This window comes from Styela clava, chromosome 15 (assembly GCF_964204865.1).
Source record: "Styela clava chromosome 15, kaStyClav1.hap1.2, whole genome shotgun sequence".
NCBI lineage: Eukaryota > Metazoa > Chordata > Ascidiacea > Stolidobranchia > Styelidae > Styela > Styela clava.
Window position 1 is genome coordinate 7,315,313 of NC_135264.1, and position 21,413 is coordinate 7,336,725.

The window sequence follows — 21,413 nt, forward strand, 5'->3', positions numbered from 1 at the left end:
GGAAATAATGAAATATTTGCACGCTTAGTCATTTTCAACGAATGTTCTGCCATATTCTGTTGTACATACAAATTTCTTTTACGTGACTGAGAAGGCTGAAAAATCAAAAACAGTCAAAAATATGAGTCGCTCAGTGAGTGTAATCCCTTCCAAACTATTTTAGAGCCATGAAATGTTTTGTCGTAGCTAGCGTTACCAACTGCCCTTTAATTCAGCGTATAGTCCCAAAATTGAGCTTATCTTATCTGCAACTTAATGAAGTTGCAAAGGACGCAGTTAGTACGTTATCTTTGGAATCGCATTTACTATAAAATGATGAAGAAAAATACTACCAGAGCACTATTGAATCATCTCATTGGCATACACGACCAGTATAACCCATGGAAGTTGGTCACAAGATGGTAAATTCAGTGTCGCGATCGGGTCGTGAATAAAGCGCCGCGTATTTAGTACGTTATCTTTGGCATCGCTTTTACTATAAAATGTTGAAGAAAAATACTACCAGAGCACTATTGCTTATTTCGGATCAGCATCATATTTGTCACGAGACTGACGACATGGCCAATTATTAAGGGCATAAAACGGCCTGTTAAATTTAGAAAACCGTTATTCCCAACAAAAAAACCATCAGTAGCCCAATTAGTGAAACATTTTTAAACTGCCAATTAAGGTTATTGTTTATTAATATTTGAGATTCCAGCCTACATATACGAATGCTGTCAATCATGTTTTGTCGAAGTACGATTGAATCATCTCATGGGCATACACGAAAAGTATAACCCATGGAAGTTGGTCACAAGATAGTAAAGTTCAGTGTGGCGATCGGGTCGTGAATAAAGCGCCGTTAGGTCAGGTACCGAATAGTATAGCACCGTAGGTCAAAGTAAGTTGTGGCAGATAGGGGAGTGGGTCTGAGGATAGCTAGGTTGAGGGAGATAGGACAGAAAGGAGAGAGGTTGAGGGAGATAAAGCGGTGGTTCGAGAATGTGAAAGTTGGGGAGAAAGAGCAGAGGGTCGAGGATAGGAAAGTTGAGGGAGGTCGGGCAGTGTGTCATGGAGATAGGGCAGTGGGTCGAGGACAGTTTTAAGTGTTTAACGGAGTACTTTTGGCACGCAAACGACAAAAGTTTGCCGACCTCGTGGGTAGACTTCAGAGCCAGTGAGGTGCTGCCCTTTCTCCCTCAACCTCCCGCCCTATCTCCTTCAACCGTCCTATCCTCGATCCACTGTCCTATTTCCCCCAAACTTGCTATCCCCTTCAACCTCTTTCCTCGAATCATTGCCATATTTCCCTCAACTTTTCTTTCCTCTATACACTGCACTATCTGCCTCAAATTTCCTACCCTCGACCCACTTTCTGATCTCCATCAAGTTACTTATTGTCGACCTACGACGCTACACCACTCAGACCCTAACCTAACGGCGCTACAATCACGACTAGATCGTCAAAACGAACTCTACTATCTTGCGACCAACCTCCATGTGTTATACTGGTCGAGTATGCCAATGAGATGATTCAATCGTACGTCGACAAAACAAGATTAACGGCATTCGTAAATGTAGGCTGGAATCTCAATTGGTAATCAATAACCATAATGAGTGGCTTAAAAATGTGCTACTAATTAAGCTACTAGTGGCCTCGGGTTTGAGGTGACCGTTTTTGAATTTTCGAAAGGTCATTCGATATCGACATGCCTGAGTTCATTTTCAGAAACTCATTCAATGTCAATGTCATTCAATGCCTCAACCTTCCTATCCTCGACCCACCGCCCTATCTCCCTCAACCGTCCTATCCTCGATCCACTGTCCTATTTCGCCCAAACTTCCTATCCCCTTCAACCTCTTTATCCTCGATTCATTGCCATATCTCCCTCAACTTTTCTTTCCTCTATCCACTGCACTATCCGCCTCAAATTATCCACCCTCGACCCACTATCCGATCTCCATCAAGTTACTTACCTTCACCGCTATACCACTCAGCCTCTAACCTAACGGCGCTACAATCACGACTAGATCGTCAAAATGAACTCTACTATCTTGCGACCAACCTCCATGTGTTATACTGGTCGAGTATGCCAATGAGATGATTCAATCGTACGTCGACAAAACAAGATTAACGGCATTCGTAAATGTAGGCTGGAATCTCAATTGGTAATCAATAACCATAATGAGTGGCTTAAAAATGTGCTACTAATTAAGCTACTGGTGGCCTCGGGTTTGAGGTGACCGTTTTTAAAATTTCGAAAGGTCATTCGATATCGACATGCCTGAGTTCATTTTCAGAAACTCATTCAATGTCGCTTGTATTTCCGTTCAAGACAAAACGATGATGAAATAATAAAATATTTGCACGCTTAGTCATTTTCAACGAATGTTCTGCCATATTCTGTTGTACATACAAATTTCTTTTACGTGACTGAGAAGGCTGAAAAGTCAAAAACAGTCAAAAATATAAGTCGCTCAGTGAGTGTAATCCCTTCCAAACTATTTTAGAGCCATGAAATGTTTTGTCGTAGCTAGCGTTACCAACTGCCCTTTAATTCAGCGTATAGTCCCAAAATTGAGCTTATCTTATCTGCAACTTAATGAAGTTGCAAAGGACGCAGTTAGTACGTTATCTTTGGCATCGCTTTTACTATAAAATGTTGAAAAAAAATACTTTATACCGACCAGAGCACTATTGCTTATTTCGGATCAGCATCATATCTGTCACAAGACTCAAGACATGCCAATTATTGAGGGCATAAAACGGGCTGCTAAAATTTAGAAAACTGTTATTCTCAACAAAAAAACCATCAGTAGCCCAATTAGTAAAACATTTTTAAACTGCCAATTAAGGTTATTGTTTATTATTTGAGATTCCAGCCTACATATACGAATGCTGTCAATCATGTTTTGTCGAAGTACGATTGAATCATCTCATTGGCATACACGACCAGTATAACCCATGGAAGTTGGTCACAAGATAGTAAAGTTCAGTGTGGCGATCGGGTCGTGATTAAAGCGCCGTTAGGTCAGGTACCGAATAGTATAGCACCGTAGGTCAAAGATAAGTAAGTTGTGGCAGATAGGGGAGTGGGTCTGAGGATAGCTAGGTTGAGGGAGATAGGACAGTAAGTCGAAAAGAGAGAGGTTGAGGGAGATAAAGCGGTGGTTCGAGAATGTGAAAGTTGGGGAGAAAGAGCAGAGGGTCGAGGATAGGAAAATTGAGGGAGGTCGGGCAGTGTGTCATGGAGATAGGGCAGTGGGTCGAGGACAGTTTTAAGTGTTTAACGGAGTACTTTTGGAACGCAAACGACAAAAGTTTGCCGACCTCGGGTTTAGACTTCATCAGAGCCAGTGAAGTTGCCCTTTATCCTTCAACCTTCCTATCCTCGACCCACCGCCCTATCTCCCTCAACCGTCCTATCCTCGATCCACTGTCCTATTTCGCCCAAACTTCCTATCCCCTTCAACCTCTTTATCCTCCACTCATTGCCATATCTCCCTCAACTTTTCTTTAATCTATCCACTGCACTATCTGCCTTAAATGTCCCACCCTCGACCCAGTTTCCGATCTCCATCAAGTTACTTACCTTCGATCTACGACGCTATACCACTCGGCCATAACCTAACGGTGCTGCAATCACGACTAGATCGTCAAAAAGAACTCCACCATCTTGCAACCAACTTCCATGTGTCATACTGGTCGAGTATGCCAATGAGATGATTCAATCGTACGTCGACAAAACATGATTGACGGCATTCGTAAATGTAGGCTGGAATCTCAATTGGTAATCAATAACCATAATGAGTGGCTTAAAAATGTGCTACTACATAAGCTACTGATGGCGTCGGGTTTGAGGTGATTGTTTTAATTTTGAAATGCCATTCGATATCGACATACCTGAGTTCGTTTTCCGAAACTCATTCAATGTCGCTTTTATTTCCGTTCAAGGCAAAAAGATGAGGAAATAATTAAATATTTGCACGCGTACTCATTTTCAACGAATGTTCTGCCATATTCTGTTGTGTATACAAATTTCTTGTTCGTTACTGAGGAGACTGAAAAGTCAAAAACAGTCAAAAATATAAGTCGCTCAGTGAGTGTAATCCCTTCCAAACTATTTTAGAGCCATGAAATGTTTTGTCGTAGCTAGCGTTGCCAACTTCCCTTTAATTCAGCGCATAGTCTCAAAATTGAGCTTATCTTATTTGCAACTTAATAATGAAGTTGAAAAGGACGCAGTTATTACGTAATCTTTGGCATCGCTTTTACTATAAAATGTTGAAGAAAAATACTTATACGGACCAGAACACTATTGCTTATTTCGGATCAGCATCATATTTGTCACGAGACTGACGACATGGCCAATTATTAAGGGCATAAAACGTCCTATTAAAATTTAGAAATCTGTTATTCCCAACAAAAAACCATCAGTAGCCTAATTAGTAAAACATTTTTCAACTGCCAATTAAGGTTATTGTTTAATATTTGAGATTCCAGCCTACATATACGAATGCTGTCAATCATGTTTTGTCGACGTACGATTGAATCATCTCATTGGCATACACGGACAGTATAACCCATGGAAGTTGGTCGCAAGATAGTATAGTTCAGTGTGGCGATCAAGTCGTGAATAAAGCGCCGTTAGGTCAGGTATCGAATAGTATGCCACCGTAGGTCAAAGATAGGTAAGTTGTGGCAGATAAGGCAGTGGGTCCAAGGATAGGTAGGTTGAGGGAGATAGGACAGTAGGTCGAAAAGAGAGAGGTTGAGGGAGATGAAGCGGTAGTTCAAGGTTGTGAATGTTGTGGAGATAGAGCAGTGGGTCGAGGATAGGTAGGTGGCGTAGTGGGCCGAGGATAGGATGTTTGAGGGAGCTAGGGCAGTCGGTTGAGGATAGGAAAGTTGAAGGAGGTCGGGCAGTAGGTCGAGTATAGATAGGTAAGTAAGTAGATGGAGGTAGGGCAAGTTGGTCGAGGACGGTTTTAAGTGTTCTTTCTTTAACGGAGTAACTTTGGCCCGCAAACGACAAAAGTTTGCCGACCTCTGGTTTAGACGTCAGAGCCAGTGAAGTTAAACAGTCACACAAATCCGCCACCCACTGCCCTTTCCTATTCTCGATCCTCTGCCCTGTCTCCCTCGCCCAACTGCTCCACCTCCCTCAACCTTCCTATCCTCGACCCAACGCCCTATCTTCCTCAACCGTCCTATCCTCGATCCACTGTTCTATTCCCATCCCCTTCAACCTCTTTATCCTCGACTCATTGCCATAGCTCCTTCAACGTTTCTTTCCTCTATCCACTGCACTATCCGCCTCAAATTATCCACCCTCGACCCACTATCCGATCTCCATCAAGTTACTTACCTTCAACGCTATACCACTCAGCCTCTAACCTAACGGCGCTACAATCACGACTAGATCGTCAAAAAGAACTCTACTATTTTGCGACCAACCTCCATGTGTTATACTGGTCGAGTATGCCAATGAGATGATTCAATCGTACGTCGACAAAACATGATTGACGGCATTCGTAAATGTAGGCTGGAATCTCAATTGGTAATCAATAACCATAATGAGTGGCTTAAAAATGTGCTACTAATTAAGCTACTGGTGGCATCGGGTTTGAGGTGACTGTTTTTAAAATTTCGAAAGGTCATTCGATATCGACATGCCTGAGTTCATTTTCAGAAACTCATTCAATGTCGCTTGTATTTCCGTTCAAGACAAAACACTGAGGAAATAATAAAATATTTGCAGTCATTTTCAACGAATGTTCTGCCATATTCTGTTGTATATACAAATTTCTTTTACGTGACTGAGAGGGCTGAAAAATCAAAAACAGTCAAAAATATGAGTCGCTCAGTGAGTGTAATCCCTTCCAAACTATTTTAGAGCTAGCGTTACCAACTGCCCTTTACATCAGCGTATAGTCCCAAAATTGAGCTTATCTCATCTGCAACTTAATGAAGTTGCAAAGGACGCAGTTAGTACGTTATCTTTGGCATCGCATTTACTATAAACTGTTGAAGAAAAATACCACCAGAGCACTATTGCTTATTTCGGATCAGCATCATATTTGTCACGAGACTGACGATATGGCCAATTATTAAGGGCATAAAACGGCCTGTTGAAATTTAGAAAACCGTTATTCCCAACAAAAAAACCATCAGTAGCCCAATTAGTAAAACATTTTTAAACTGCCAATTAAGGTTATTGTTTAATATTTGAGATTCCAGCCTACATATACGAATGCTGTCAATCATGTTTTGTCGAAGTACGATTGAATCATCTCATTGGCATACACGACCAGTATAACCCATGGAAGTTGGTCACAAGATAACAGCCAAGGAATCACTTTGGACTCGCAAGAACCAGAAATTCAGCTTGCCCAAAACGTGCCTCCAACACAATGGGGAGAGGATAGGACGTTCTTATGTACGCCGCCTTTCCAGCCTAACACAGATAATGTTTTCGAAGCCAGAGAAATTGAAGACGGAGGTCCAATGGCATACTTATTTGCCCCAAGGTCACAGCAAACTTCTCGGAAGAAGGCTATTGCCAACAAGAATGTGACTCTGTTAAAATCGTCGAACCCAGTAGCTTCTCTAAACCGACCAAGAAGTCACAGCGACCTGAGAGGGAGACCGGATTCACCATCACAAAAAAGAATGAATACCAGTCCAGAAAAACCCGACTCCAGCGAAAGGAAAAAAACCAAACCGGTTAAAAAAGCAGTCAACACCGAAAAGAAATAAACTTACTAGATGCGGTTGTGCTCCATCAACGTAAACGGATTTAGTATACACAGGGCAGAAATAGAAACTCTTATCAAAAACTAAAAACCGGATATCTTACTCATACAGGAAATGCACAAAATTAATATAGTTCCAATAGAGTCATGGTCCAAAAATCTCCATTACAAATTATATCACAAACGCTATCTCATAACAGGTCGGACATCAAATTCTTTAAATCGGGTACTGGTATCCTAGTTCACGAAAAAACTGAAAATACTGTTATCAACTATGAAATCATAACTGAAAACAGGGTTGATCTGCTACGTATAAAACTCGACGAAACACCTTTGAACATCGTGAACGTTTATGTCCCATCAGGAAGACAAGGTGCTCAAACCACCTTTTTTCGAGATTTATCGGAAAAATTGACTGAAAAGTTGCAATGTATGCAGCATCTTGTGATGTGCGGTGATTTTAACTCTATATTGGACAAAAAGGATGCTTATTTTGTAAAGGAATTTACTCTCTCCAAAGCCGAAAAAATTTTTGACGCCTTCCTTACGGAACATGATATTATCGACCCATTTAGATATAGATACCCGGATAAAAAAGTGTTTACTATGAAAATCCATAAACAATCTCGACGTATTGATCGAATCCATCACTCAAGAAACTTGGATCCAATAGTCAAAAAATTTCAATATTATCCAAATCTCGTTTCGGACCACATGCTATTCTCATTCCTTGAAATTGGGGAGTACACACAACCTCGGTGGGGGAAAGGTGCATGGCGGAACAACGTGTCGCATTACGCCGACGATATTTATATTGAAGTCATAACCCATAAGTTTGAAGAGTGCCTTGATTTCATGGGCCACTTCGTTACAGCCCAACAGTGGGGGGACTACTTTAAACACCAAATTAAAAGTGAGACAATCAACTTCTCGATATATAAAGCAAAATATAAAAGGGACCAAAAACTTCAAATTGAACAAGAATTAGCGGAGCTGATTAGAAACGGAAATGATTCGGACACCAATAAAATTTATGAATTAAAATCAAAATTACAGGCCATACAGAAACAAAAAGTTGCTTTTACCAAAACAATAGCTCATATCGAAGCCACTGAGGAGGAAGAAAAACCATCCCGCTTCTTCTATGATAAAATCAGATACAGAAAAAACAAATGCACTCTACGAAAGCTTGTCCTCCCCAATGGGGAAACTACAACAGACAAAGAAACCATCTTAGAAACAACTCATGAATTTTATAGCGACCTCTGGGGAATGAAATCAAACACAGATGAAATACAACAGCGACACCTAGTTGACCTAATGAGTGAACCTAAAATCATACATGAAGTTTCCGAAAATCTGGACCTACCTATAACTGAAGAGGAAATTTATAATACTATCAAACAAATGGACATTATAAATCACCTGGTTTTGACGGTCTAGCAAAAGAGTTTTACATCACTTTTTGGCCTTTAATAAAATTACAGTTCACCCAATTGATGAATAATATCTTGATATCCGGACAAATACCGAACAGTTGGCGCTACGCAAGGATTATTCTGTGTCATAAAAAAGGGGAAAGGACGATGCTAAAAAACTGGCGTCCAATTGCGAACCTTAACGTCGATTACAAAATCATGACAAAAATTCTGTCCAACCGCCTTAAAATCGCTTTGGACGGGGTAATCTCAAGTACTCAAAAATCGACTTTACCCGGAAGATCAATACAGGATATTCATAACAACCTGGATAGCGTAATTCGTTACTCTCACGAAAAAAATATTCCGTCATGCATCATGACAGTCGACCAACTCAAGGCATTCGATACGGTTGACCACCAGTTTCTTTTCAATCTACTGGAAACGGTGGGAGGGACCGAAAAAACAACCAATCTGATAAAAGGCCTATACTCCAATATCGTAAGCATCGTTGATGTTAATGGTGCATTCACCGAGGAAATCCGGATCCTGCGTGGGATACGACAAGGATGCCCCCTCAGCATGCTCCTTTATACGTTGAATGCGGAACCGCTGGCCAGGCTTGTTCTCGCAAATAAACGTATCAAGGGAGTTATGCTGGGGAGGAAGGAAGAAAAATTAGAACAATATGCTGCCGACGCCACTTTTATAACATGCTCCCCTTTTTCACTGGAACACATTTTCAATGAATTATGGAGATACTCAGAAGCAACAGGACAGAGGGTGAACCCGGATAAAACTGAGATTTTGTGCATTACATACCCAGCTGAAACTTCATTAAACTTAACGCAATACAAAAGATTTGGGAAAAATAAAATAAAAATTCTGGGAGTTTACTTCGGTCGAGGATCTATTGAAACTACATGGACGGAAAAGTGTGCAGATGTCAGGCAAATCCTTAACTGCACTAAACCAAGAATGCTGTCCTGGAGGGGTAGAATGACTGTTCTAAACTCCCTGGCCCTCTCGTTGATTAATTACAGTGCTAGAGTTCACATCATTCTTTTGTCATTCATCCATCAGCTACAATCCGACCTTTTTAGGTACCTCTGGTTTCCGGAAACTATTGAGGTGGTGTCCAGAAAAAAATTGCTACACCACATTTCAAATGGAGGCATCAATATGCTTGACGTCAAACTGAAGGCACAAGCATGCTTGGTATACAAGATCAGCCAGCTATGTGCCATATCATCCCCGACCGAATTCTGGCACCATGAAGCCCTGTTTTCATTAGGATCAAGAATAATGTCACTCAACAAATCACTGTATTCCAACTCTAGGCCTCACTCAATCAAAGTTAATCTCCACTGGCGACATCTACTTAATATTATTCATGTATTAGATTTCACTCCGGACGAATGGACCACAACATCCTTAAAGATAATATATAACAGGCTAAAATTAAAGACATACGATCAACCAAAATCAGACCTAACACGGGACTGGTATGCGATACATCTCTTGGACCGAAATTTGAAACATCATTTTACTAACATCGAGCGTCAAACATCATATCTAATTGTCATGGATGGATTTTTGTTTGGCCATAGGAAATGGCGGTATGGAATGATTCGTCGAGATGTAAACAAGCGTCCAATGAAACTCAATTGCAAACTCTGTGCAAATAACCAGGATAAAACAAGTCACATTTTTCTCGAATGTCCGGAGTACCAGAATCTACATGAAGAACTAAGATTGACAATGGAAAGGGTCTGTGGCATGCAGCTGGATATATCCCTACAATCAATTTTTGAAAACTCATACACAGGGGTAAATAGTTTGGCAATCCTGAAAATGTACAACATATTCAAGTTGGAAATCATCTCACTCAAACATAATCTGGACAGGGATAACCGATACATAAATCCAGAAGATTCATCTATACTTCTCGAAACCGTCTTCCGTAATTTCAAAACCTGGATGTACATAATCAAGGATCGATATGGATCAACAGACCTCTACAATTTGTCGAACGAGTGGGAGAATGCATTGGATGGGATCATACAGGATGCACGACCTTAATTGGCTGAGAAGTAAGACGCACAATCTGGAACTTTCTAATCAGTCACCACAAATGGTAGCCAACATCAGTCGTATTAGCCAACCAGGCCTGACCTACACCAATCGCGGGATAGTATATAAATGGTTTTGACGACTATCCATGTACTACTACTACGGATGACCGATACGTCCGAAAATTACTGGTTTTGGTTTTTATAAAACATAAGCAATACCATCTCGAATTGCGGATATGATGTTAGGAAGCTTACCATACTAGTTTGGTAAAGACGATCCCTTTATCAAGGGATAATGAGTCTAATACTTCCGTTGGCATTACTGGGCATGAAGGCATTGGGCTGGATTCCAGTAATGTCATCCTGATCCGTTAAGAAAAAAAAAAAAAAGTGAATAAAGCGCCGCGTAGTTAGTACGTTATCTTTGGCATCGCTTTTACTATAAAAAGTTGAAGAAAAATACTACCAGAGCACTATTGCTTATTTCGGATCAGCATCATATTTGTCACGAGACTGACGACATGGCCAATTATTAAGGGCATAAAACGGCCCGTTAAAATTTAGAAAACCGTTATTCCCAACAAAGAACCATCAGTAGCCCAATTAGTAAAACATTTTTAAACTGCCAATTAGGGTTATTGTTTAATATTTGAGATTTCAGCCTACATATACGAATGCTGTCAATCATGTTTTGTCGAAGTACGATTGAATCATCTCATTGGCATACACGACCAGTATAACCCAGTAAAGTTCAGTGTGGCGATCGGGTCGTGAAAATAGCGCCGTTAGGTCAGGTATCGAATAGTATGGCACCGTAGGTCAAAGATAGGTAAGTTGTGGCAGATAAGGCAGTGGGTCCGAGGATAGGTAGGTTGAGGGAGATAGTACAGTAAGTCGAAAAAAGAGAGGTTGAGGGAGATAAAGCGGTGGTTCGAGAATGTGAAAGTTGGGGAGAAAGAGCAGAGGGTCGAGGATAGGAAAGTTGAGGGAGGTCGGCCAGTGTGTCATGGAGATAGGGCAGTGGGTCGAGGACAGTTTTCAGTGTTCAACGGAGTACTTTTGGCACGCAAACGACAAAAGTTTGCCGACCTCGGGTTTTGACTTAAGAGCCAGTGAAGTTACTGCCCTATCTCCCTCAACCGTCCAATCCTCGATCCACTGTCCTATTTTGCCCAATCTTCCTATCCCCTTCGACCTCTTTATCCTCGACTCATTACCATATCTCCCTCAACTTTTCTTTCCTCTATCCACTGGACTATCTGCCTCAAATTTCCCACCCTCGACCCACTTTCCGATCTCCATCAAGTTACTTACCTTCGACCTACGACGCTATACCACTCAGCCCCTAACCTAACGGCGCTACAATCACGACTAGATCGTCAAAAAGAACTCCACCGTCTTGCAACCAACTTCCATGTGTTATACTGGTCGAGTATGCCAATGAGATGATTCAAACGTACGTCGACAAAACATGATTGACGGCATTCGTAAATGTAGGCTGGAATCTCAATTGGTAATCAATAACCATAATGAGTGGCTTAAAAAGGTTATTGTTTAATAATTGAGATACCAGCCTACATATACGAATGCTGTCAATCATGTTTTGTCGACGTACGATTGAATCATCTCATTGGCATACACGACCAGTATAACCCATGGAAGTTGGTCGCAAGATAGTAAAGTTCGGTGTGGCGATCGGGTTGTGAATAAAGCGCCGTTAGATCAGGTATCGAATAGTATGGCACCGTAGGTGAAAGATAGGTAAGTTGCGGCAGATAAGGCAGTGGGTCCAAGGATAGGTAGGTTGAGTGAGATAGGACAGTAGGTCGAAAAGAGAGAGGTTGAGGGAGATAAAGCGGTAGTTCGAGGATGTGAAAGTTGGGGAGATAGAGCAGTGGGTTGAGGATAGGTAGGTGGCGTAGTGGGCCGAGGATAGGATGTTTGAGGGAGCTAGGGCAGTTGGTTGAGAATAGGAAAGTTGGAGGAGGTCGGCCAGTAGGTCGAGTATAGATAGGCAAGTAAGTAGATGGAGGTAGGGCAGTGGGTCGAGGACGGACGGTTTTAAGTGTTCTTTCTTTAACGGAGTAATTTTGGCCCGCAAACGACAAAAGTTTGCCGACCTCTGGTTTAGACGTCAGAGCCAGTGAAGTTAAACAGTCATCCCATCACAAATTCGCCACCCACTGCCCTTTCCTATTCTCGATCCTCTGCCCTGTCTCCCTCGCCCAACTGCTCCACCTCCCTCAACCTTACTATCCTCGACCCACCGCCCTATCTCCCTCAACCGTCCTATCCCCGATCCACTGTCCTATTTCCCATCCCCTTCAACCTCTTTATCCTCGACTCATTGCCATAGCTCCTTCAACTTTTCTTTCCTTCCTTCACTGCACTATCTGCTTCAAACTTCTCACCCTCGACCCACTGTCGGACCTCCATCAACTTACTTACCTTCGACCCGCGACGCTACACCACTCAGCCCCTAACCTAACGGCGCTACAATCACGACTAGATCGTCAAAAAGAACTCTACTATCTTGCGACCAACCTCCATGTGTTATACTGGTCGAGTATGCCAATGAGATGATTCAATCGTACGTCGACAAAACATGATTGACGGCATTCGTAAATGTAGGCTGGAATCTCAATTGGTAATCAATAACCATAATGAGTGGCTTAAAAATGTGCTACTAATTAAGCTACTGGTGGCATCGGGTTTGAGGTGACTGTTTTTAAAATTTCGAAAGGTCATTCGATATCGACATGCCTGAGTTCATTTTCAGAAACTCATTCAATGTCGCTTGTATTTCCGTTCAAGACAAAACACTGAGGAAATAATAAAATATTTGCACGCTTAGTAATTTTCAACGAATGTTCTGCCATATTCTGTTGTACATACAAATTTCTTTTACGTGACTGAGAAGGCTGAAAAGTCAAAAACAGTCAAAAATATGAGTCGCTCAGTGAGTGTAATCTCTTCCAAACTATTTTAGAGCCATGAAATGTTTTGTCGTAGCTAGCGTTACCAACTGCCCTTTAATTCAGCGTATAGTCCCAAAATTGAGCTTATCTTATCTGCAACTTAATGAAGTTGCAAAGGACGCAGTTAGTACGTTATCTTTGGCATCGCTTTTACTATAAAATGTTGAAGAAAAATACTACCAGAGCACTATCGCTTATTTCGGACCAGAATCATATTTGTCACGAGACTGACGACATGGCCAATAATTAGGGGCAAAAAACGGCTTGTTAAAATTTAGAATACCGTTATTCCCAACAAAAAAAAGCATCAGTAGCCCAATTAGTAAAACATTTTTAAACTGCTAATTAAGGTTATTGTTTAATATTTGAGATTCCAGCCTACATATACGAATGCTGTCAATCATGTTTTGTCGAAGTACGATTGAATCATCTCATTGGCATACACGACCAGTATAAACCATGAAAGTTGGTCACAAGATAGTAAAGTTCAGTGTGGCGATCGGGTTGTGAATAAAGCGCCGTTAGGTCAGGTACCGAATAGTATAGCACCGTAGGCAAAAGTAAGTTGTGGCAGATAGGGGAGTGGGTCTGAGGATAGCTAGGTTGAGGGAGATAGGACAGTAAGTCGAAAAGAGAGAGGTTGAGGGAGATAAAGCGGTGGTTCGAGAATGTGAAAGTTGGGGAGAAAGAGCAGAGGGTCTAGGAAAGTTGAGGAAGGTCGGGCAGTGTGTCATGGAGATAGGGCAGTGGGTCGAGGACAGTTTTAAGTGTTTAACGGAGTACTTTTGGCACGCAAACGACAAAAGTTTGCCGACCTCGGGTTTAGACTTCAGAGCCAGTGAAGTTACTGCCCTTTCTCCCTCAACCTTCCTATCCTCAACCCACCGCCCTATCTCCCTCAACCGTCCTATCCTCGATCCACTGTCCTATTTCGCCCAAACTTCCTATCCCCTTTATCCTCGATTCATTGCCATATCTCCCTCAACTTTTCTTTCCTCTATCCACTGCACTATCCGCCTCAAATTATCCACCCTCGACCCACTATCCGATCTCCATCAAGTTACTTACCTTCGACGCTAAACCACTCAGCCTCTAACCTAACGGCGCTACAATCACGACTAGATCGTCAAAAAGAACTCTACTATTTTGCGACCAACCTCCATGTGTTATACTGGTCGAGTATGCCAATGAGATGATTCAATCGTACGTCGACAAAACATGATTGACGGCATTCGTAAATGTAGGCTGGAATCTCAATTGGTAATCAATAACCATAATGAGTGGCTCAAAAATGTGCTACTAATTAAGCTACTGGTGGCATCGGGTTTGAGGTGACTGTTTTTAAAATTTCGAAAGGTCATTCGATATCGACATGCCTGAGTTCATTTTCAGAAACTCATTCAATGTCGCTTGTATTTCCGTTCAAGACAAAACACTGAGGAAATAATGAAATATTTGCACGCTTAGTCATTTTCAACGAATGTTCTGCCATATTCTGTTGTACATACAAATTTCTTTTACGTGACTGAGAAGGCTGAAAAATCAAAAACAGTCAAAAATATGAGTCGCTCAGTGAGTGTAATCCCTTCCAAACTATTTTAGAGCCATGAAATGTTTTGTCGTAGCTAGCGTTACCAACTGCCCTTTAATTCAGCGTATAGTCCCAAAATTGAGCTTATCTTATCTGCAACTTAATGAAGTTGCAAAGGACGCAGTTAGTACGTTATCTTTGGAATCGCATTTACTATAAAATGATGAAGAAAAATACTACCAGAGCACTATTGAATCATCTCATTGGCATACACGACCAGTATAACCCATGGAAGTTGGTCACAAGATGGTAAATTCAGTGTCGCGATCGGGTCGTGAATAAAGCGCCGCGTATTTAGTACGTTATCTTTGGCATCGCTTTTACTATAAAATGTTGAAGAAAAATACTACCAGAGCACTATCGCTTATTTCGGATCAGCATCATATTTGTCACGAGACTGACGACATGGCCAATTATTAAGGGCATAAAACGGCCTGTTAAATTTAGAAAACCGTTATTCCCAACAAAAAAACCATCAGTAGCCCAATTAGTGAAACATTTTTAAACTGCCAATTAAGGTTATTGTTTATTAATATTTGAGATTCCAGCCTACATATACGAATGCTGTCAATCATGTTTTGTCGAAGTACGATTGAATCATCTCATGGGCATACACGAAAAGTATAACCCATGGAAGTTGGTCACAAGATAGTAAAGTTCAGTGTGGCGATCGGGTCGTGAATAAAGCGCCGTTAGGTCAGGTACCGAATAGTATAGCACCGTAGGTCAAAGTAAGTTGTGGCAGATAGGGGAGTGGGTCTGAGGATAGCTAGGTTGAGGGAGATAGGACAGAAAGGAGAGAGGTTGAGGGAGATAAAGCGGTGGTTCGAGAATGTGAAAGTTGGGGAGAAAGAGCAGAGGGTCGAGGATAGGAAAGTTGAGGGAGGTCGGGCAGTGTGTCATGGAGATAGGGCAGTGGGTCGAGGACAGTTTTAAGTGTTTAACGGAGTACTTTTGGCACGCAAACGACAAAAGTTTGCCGACCTCGTGGGTAGACTTCAGAGCCAGTGAGGTGCTGCCCTTTCTCCCTCAACCTCCCGCCCTATCTCCTTCAACCGTCCTATCCTCGATCCACTGTCCTATTTCCCCCAAACTTGCTATCCCCTTCAACCTCTTTCCTCGAATCATTGCCATATTTCCCTCAACTTTTCTTTCCTCTATACACTGCACTATCTGCCTCAAATTTCCTACCCTCGACCCACTTTCTGATCTCCATCAAGTTACTTATTGTCGACCTACGACGCTACACCACTCAGACCCTAACCTAACGGCGCTACAATCACGACTAGATCGTCAAAACGAACTCTACTATCTTGCGACCAACCTCCATGTGTTATACTGGTCGAGTATGCCAATGAGATGATTCAATCGTACGTCGACAAAACATGATTGACGGCATTCGTAAATGTAGGCTGGAATCTCAATTGGTAATCAATAACCATAATGAGTGGCTTAAAAATGTGCTACTAATTAAGCTACTAGTGGCCTCGGGTTTGAGGTGACCGTTTTTGAATTTTCGAAAGGTCATTCGATATCGACATGCCTGAGTTCATTTTCAGAAACTCATTCAATGTCAATGTCATTCAATGCCTCAACCTTCCTATCCTCGACCCACCGCCCTATCTCCCTCAACCGTCCTATCCTCGATCCACTGTCCTATTTCGCCCAAACTTCCTATCCCCTTCAACCTCTTTATCCTCGATTCATTGCCATATCTCCCTCAACTTTTCTTTCCTCTATCCACTGCACTATCCGCCTCAAATTATCCACCCTCGACCCACTATCCGATCTCCATCAAGTTACTTACCTTCACCGCTATACCACTCAGCCTCTAACCTAACGGCGCTACAATCACGACTAGATCGTCAAAATGAACTCTACTATCTTGCGACCAACCTCCATGTGTTATACTGGTCGAGTATGCCAATGAGATGATTCAATCGTACGTCGACAAAACAAGATTAACGGCATTCGTAAATGTAGGCTGGAATCTCAATTGGTAATCAATAACCATAATGAGTGGCTTAAAAATGTGCTACTAATTAAGCTACTGGTGGCCTCGGGTTTGAGGTGACCGTTTTTAAAATTTCGAAAGGTCATTCGATATCGACATGCCTGAGTTCATTTTCAGAAACTCATTCAATGTCGCTTGTATTTCCGTTCAAGACAAAACGATGATGAAATAATAAAATATTTGCACGCTTAGTCATTTTCAACGAATGTTCTGCCATATTCTGTTGTACATACAAATTTCTTTTACGTGACTGAGAAGGCTGAAAAGTCAAAAACAGTCAAAAATATAAGTCGCTCAGTGAGTGTAATCCCTTCCAAACTATTTTAGAGCCATGAAATGTTTTGTCGTAGCTAGCGTTACCAACTGCCCTTTAATTCAGCGTATAGTCCCAAAATTGAGCTTATCTTATCTGCAACTTAATGAAGTTGCAAAGGACGCAGTTAGTACGTTATCTTTGGCATCGCTTTTACTATAAAATGTTGAAAAAAAATACTTTATACCGACCAGAGCACTATTGCTTATTTCGGATCAGCATCATATCTGTCACAAGACTCAAGACATGCCAATTATTGAGGGCATAAAACGGGCTGCTAAAATTTAGAAAACTGTTATTCTCAACAAAAAAACCATCAGTAGCCCAATTAGTAAAACATTTTTAAACTGCCAATTAAGGTTATTGTTTATTATTTGAGATTCCAGCCTACATATACGAATGCTGTCAATCATGTTTTGTCGAAGTACGATTGAATCATCTCATTGGCATACACGACCAGTATAACCCATGGAAGTTGGTCACAAGATAGTAAAGTATAGTGTGGCGATCGGGTCGTGATTAAAGCGCCGTTAGGTCAGGTACCGAATAGTATAGCACCGTAGGTCAAAGATAAGTAAGTTGTGGCAGATAGGGGAGTGGGTCTGAGGATAGCTAGGTTGAGGGAGATAGGACAGTAAGTCGAAAAGAGAGAGGTTGAGGGAGATAAAGCGGTGGTTCGAGAATGTGAAAGTTGGGGAGAAAGAGCAGAGGGTCGAGGATAGGAAAATTGAGGGAGGTCGGGCAGTGTGTCATGGAGATAGGGCAGTGGGTCGAGGACAGTTTTAAGTGTTTAACGGAGTACTTTTGGAACGCAAACGACAAAAGTTTGCCGACCTCGGGTTTAGACTTCATCAGAGCCAGTGAAGTTGCCCTTTATCCTTCAACCTTCCTATCCTCGACCCACCGCCCTATCTCCCTCAACCGTCCTATCCTCGATCCACTGTCCTATTTCGCCCAAACTTCCTATCCCCTTCAACCTCTTTATCCTCCACTCATTGCCATATCTCCCTCAACTTTTCTTTAATCTATCCACTGCACTATCTGCCTTAAATGTCCCACCCTCGACCCAGTTTCCGATCTCCATCAAGTTACTTACCTTCGATCTACGACGCTATACCACTCGGCCATAACCTAACGGTGCTGCAATCACGACTAGATCGTCAAAAAGAACTCCACCATCTTGCAACCAACTTCCATGTGTCATACTGGTCGAGTATGCCAATGAGATGATTCAATCGTACGTCGACAAAACATGATTGACGGCATTCGTAAATGTAGGCTGGAATCTCAATTGGTAATCAATAACCATAATGAGTGGCTTAAAAATGTGCTACTACATAAGCTACTGATGGCGTCGGGTTTGAGGTGATTGTTTTAATTTTGAAATGCCATTCGATATCGACATACCTGAGTTCGTTTTCCGAAACTCATTCAATGTCGCTTTTATTTCCGTTCAAGGCAAAAAGATGAGGAAATAATTAAATATTTGCACGCGTACTCATTTTCAACGAATGTTCTGCCATATTCTGTTGTGTATACAAATTTCTTGTTCGTTACTGAGGAGACTGAAAAGTCAAAAACAGTCAAAAATATAAGTCGCTCAGTGAGTGTAATCCCTTCCAAACTATTTTAGAGCCATGAAATGTTTTGTCGTAGCTAGCGTTGCCAACTTCCCTTTAATTCAGCGCATAGTCTCAAAATTGAGCTTATCTTATTTGCAACTTAATAATGAAGTTGAAAAGGACGCAGTTATTACGTAATCTTTGGCATCGCTTTTACTATAAAATGTTGAAGAAAAATACTTATACGGACCAGAACACTATTGCTTATTTCGGATCAGCATCATATTTGTCACGAGACTGACGACATGGCCAATTATTAAGGGCATAAAACGTCCTATTAAAATTTAGAAATCTGTTATTCCCAACAAAAAACCATCAGTAGCCTAATTAGTAAAACATTTTTCAACTGCCAATTAAGGTTATTGTTTAATATTTGAGATTCCAGCCTACATATACGAATGCTGTCAATCATGTTTTGTCGACGTACGATTGAATCATCTCATTGGCATACACGGACAGTATAACCCATGGAAGTTGGTCGCAAGATAGTATAGTTCAGTGTGGCGATCAAGTCGTGAATAAAGCGCCGTTAGGTCAGGTATCGAATAGTATGCCACCGTAGGTCAAAGATAGGTAAGTTGTGGCAGATAAGGCAGTGGGTCCAAGGATAGGTAGGTTGAGGGAGATAGGACAGTAGGTCGAAAAGAGAGAGGTTGAGGGAGATGAAGCGGTAGTTCAAGGTTGTGAATGTTGTGGAGATAGAGCAGTGGGTCGAGGATAGGTAGGTGGCGTAGTGGGCCGAGGATAGGATGTTTGAGGGAGCTAGGGCAGTCGGTTGAGGATAGGAAAGTTGAAGGAGGTCGGGCAGTAGGTCGAGTATAGATAGGTAAGTAAGTAGATGGAGGTAGGGCAAGTTGGTCGAGGACGGTTTTAAGTGTTCTTTCTTTAACGGAGTAACTTTGGCCCGCAAACGACAAAAGTTTGCCGACCTCTGGTTTAGACGTCAGAGCCAGTGAAGTTAAACAGTCACACAAATCCGCCACCCACTGCCCTTTCCTATTCTCGATCCTCTGCCCTGTCTCCCTCGCCCAACTGCTCCACCTCCCTCAACCTTCCTATCCTCGACCCAACGCCCTATCTTCCTCAACCGTCCTATCCTCGATCCACTGTTCTATTCCCATCCCCTTCAACCTCTTTATCCTCGACTCATTGCCATAGCTCCTTCAACGTTTCTTTCCTCTATCCACTGCACTATCCGCCTCAAATTATCCACCCTCGACCCACTATCCGATCTCCATCAAGTTACTTACCTTCAACGCTATACCACTCAGCCTCTAACCTAACGGCGCTACAATCACGACTAGATCGTCAAAAAGAACTCTACTATTTTGCGACCAACCTCCATGTGTTATACTGGTCGAGTATGCCAATGAGATGATTCAATCGTACGTCGACAAAACATGATTGACGGCATTCGTAAATGTAGGCTGGAATCTCAATTGGTAATCAATAACCATAATGAGTGGCTTAAAAATGTGCTACTAATTAAGCTACTGGTGGCATCGGGTTTGAGGTGACTGTTTTTAAAATTTCGAAAGGTCATTCGATATCGACATGCCTGAGTTCATTTTCAGAAACTCATTCAATGTCGCTTGTATTTCCGTTCAAGACAAAACACTGAGGAAATAATAAAATATTTGCAGTCATTTTCAACGAATGTTCTGCCATATTCTGTTGTATATACAAATTTCTTTTACGTGACTGAGAGGGCTGAAAAATCAAAAACAGTCAAAAATATGAGTCGCTCAGTGAGTGTAATCCCTTCCAAACTATTTTAGAGCTAGCGTTACCAACTGCCCTTTACATCAGCGTATAGTCCCAAAATTGAGCTTATCTCATCTGCAACTTAATGAAGTTGCAAAGGACGCAGTTAGTACGTTATCTTTGGCATCGCATTTACTATAAACTGTTGAAGAAAAATACCACCAGAGCACTATTGCTTATTTCGGATCAGCATCATATTTGTCACGAGACTGACGATATGGCCAATTATTAAGGGCATAAAACGGCCTGTTGAAATTTAGAAAACCGTTATTCCCAACAAAAAAACCATCAGTAGCCCAATTAGTAAAACATTTTTAAACTGCCAATTAAGGTTATTGTTTAATATTTGAGATTCCAGCCTACATATACGAATGCTGTCAATCATGTTTTGTCGAAGTACGATTGAATCATCTCATTGGCATACACGACCAGTATAACCCATGGAAGTTGGTCACAAGATAACAGCCAAGGAATCACTTTGGACTCGCAAGAACCAGAAATTCAGCTTGCCCAAAACGTGCCTCCAACACAATGGGGAGAGGATAGGACGTTCTTATGTACGCCGCCTTTCCAGCCTAACACAGATAATGTTTTCGAAGCCAGAGAAATTGAAGACGGAGGTCCAATGGCATACTTATTTGCCCCAAGGTCACAGCAAACTTCTCGGAAGAAGGCTATTGCCAACAAGAATGTGACTCTGTTAAAATCGTCGAACCCAGTAGCTTCTCTAAACCGACCAAGGAGTCACAGCGACCTGAGAGGGAGACCGGATTCACCATCACAAAAAAGAATGAATACCAGTCCAGAAAAACCCGACTCCAGCGAAAGGAAAAAAACCAAACCGGTTAAAAAAGCAGTCAACACCGAAAAGAAATAAACTTACTAGATGCGGTTGTGCTC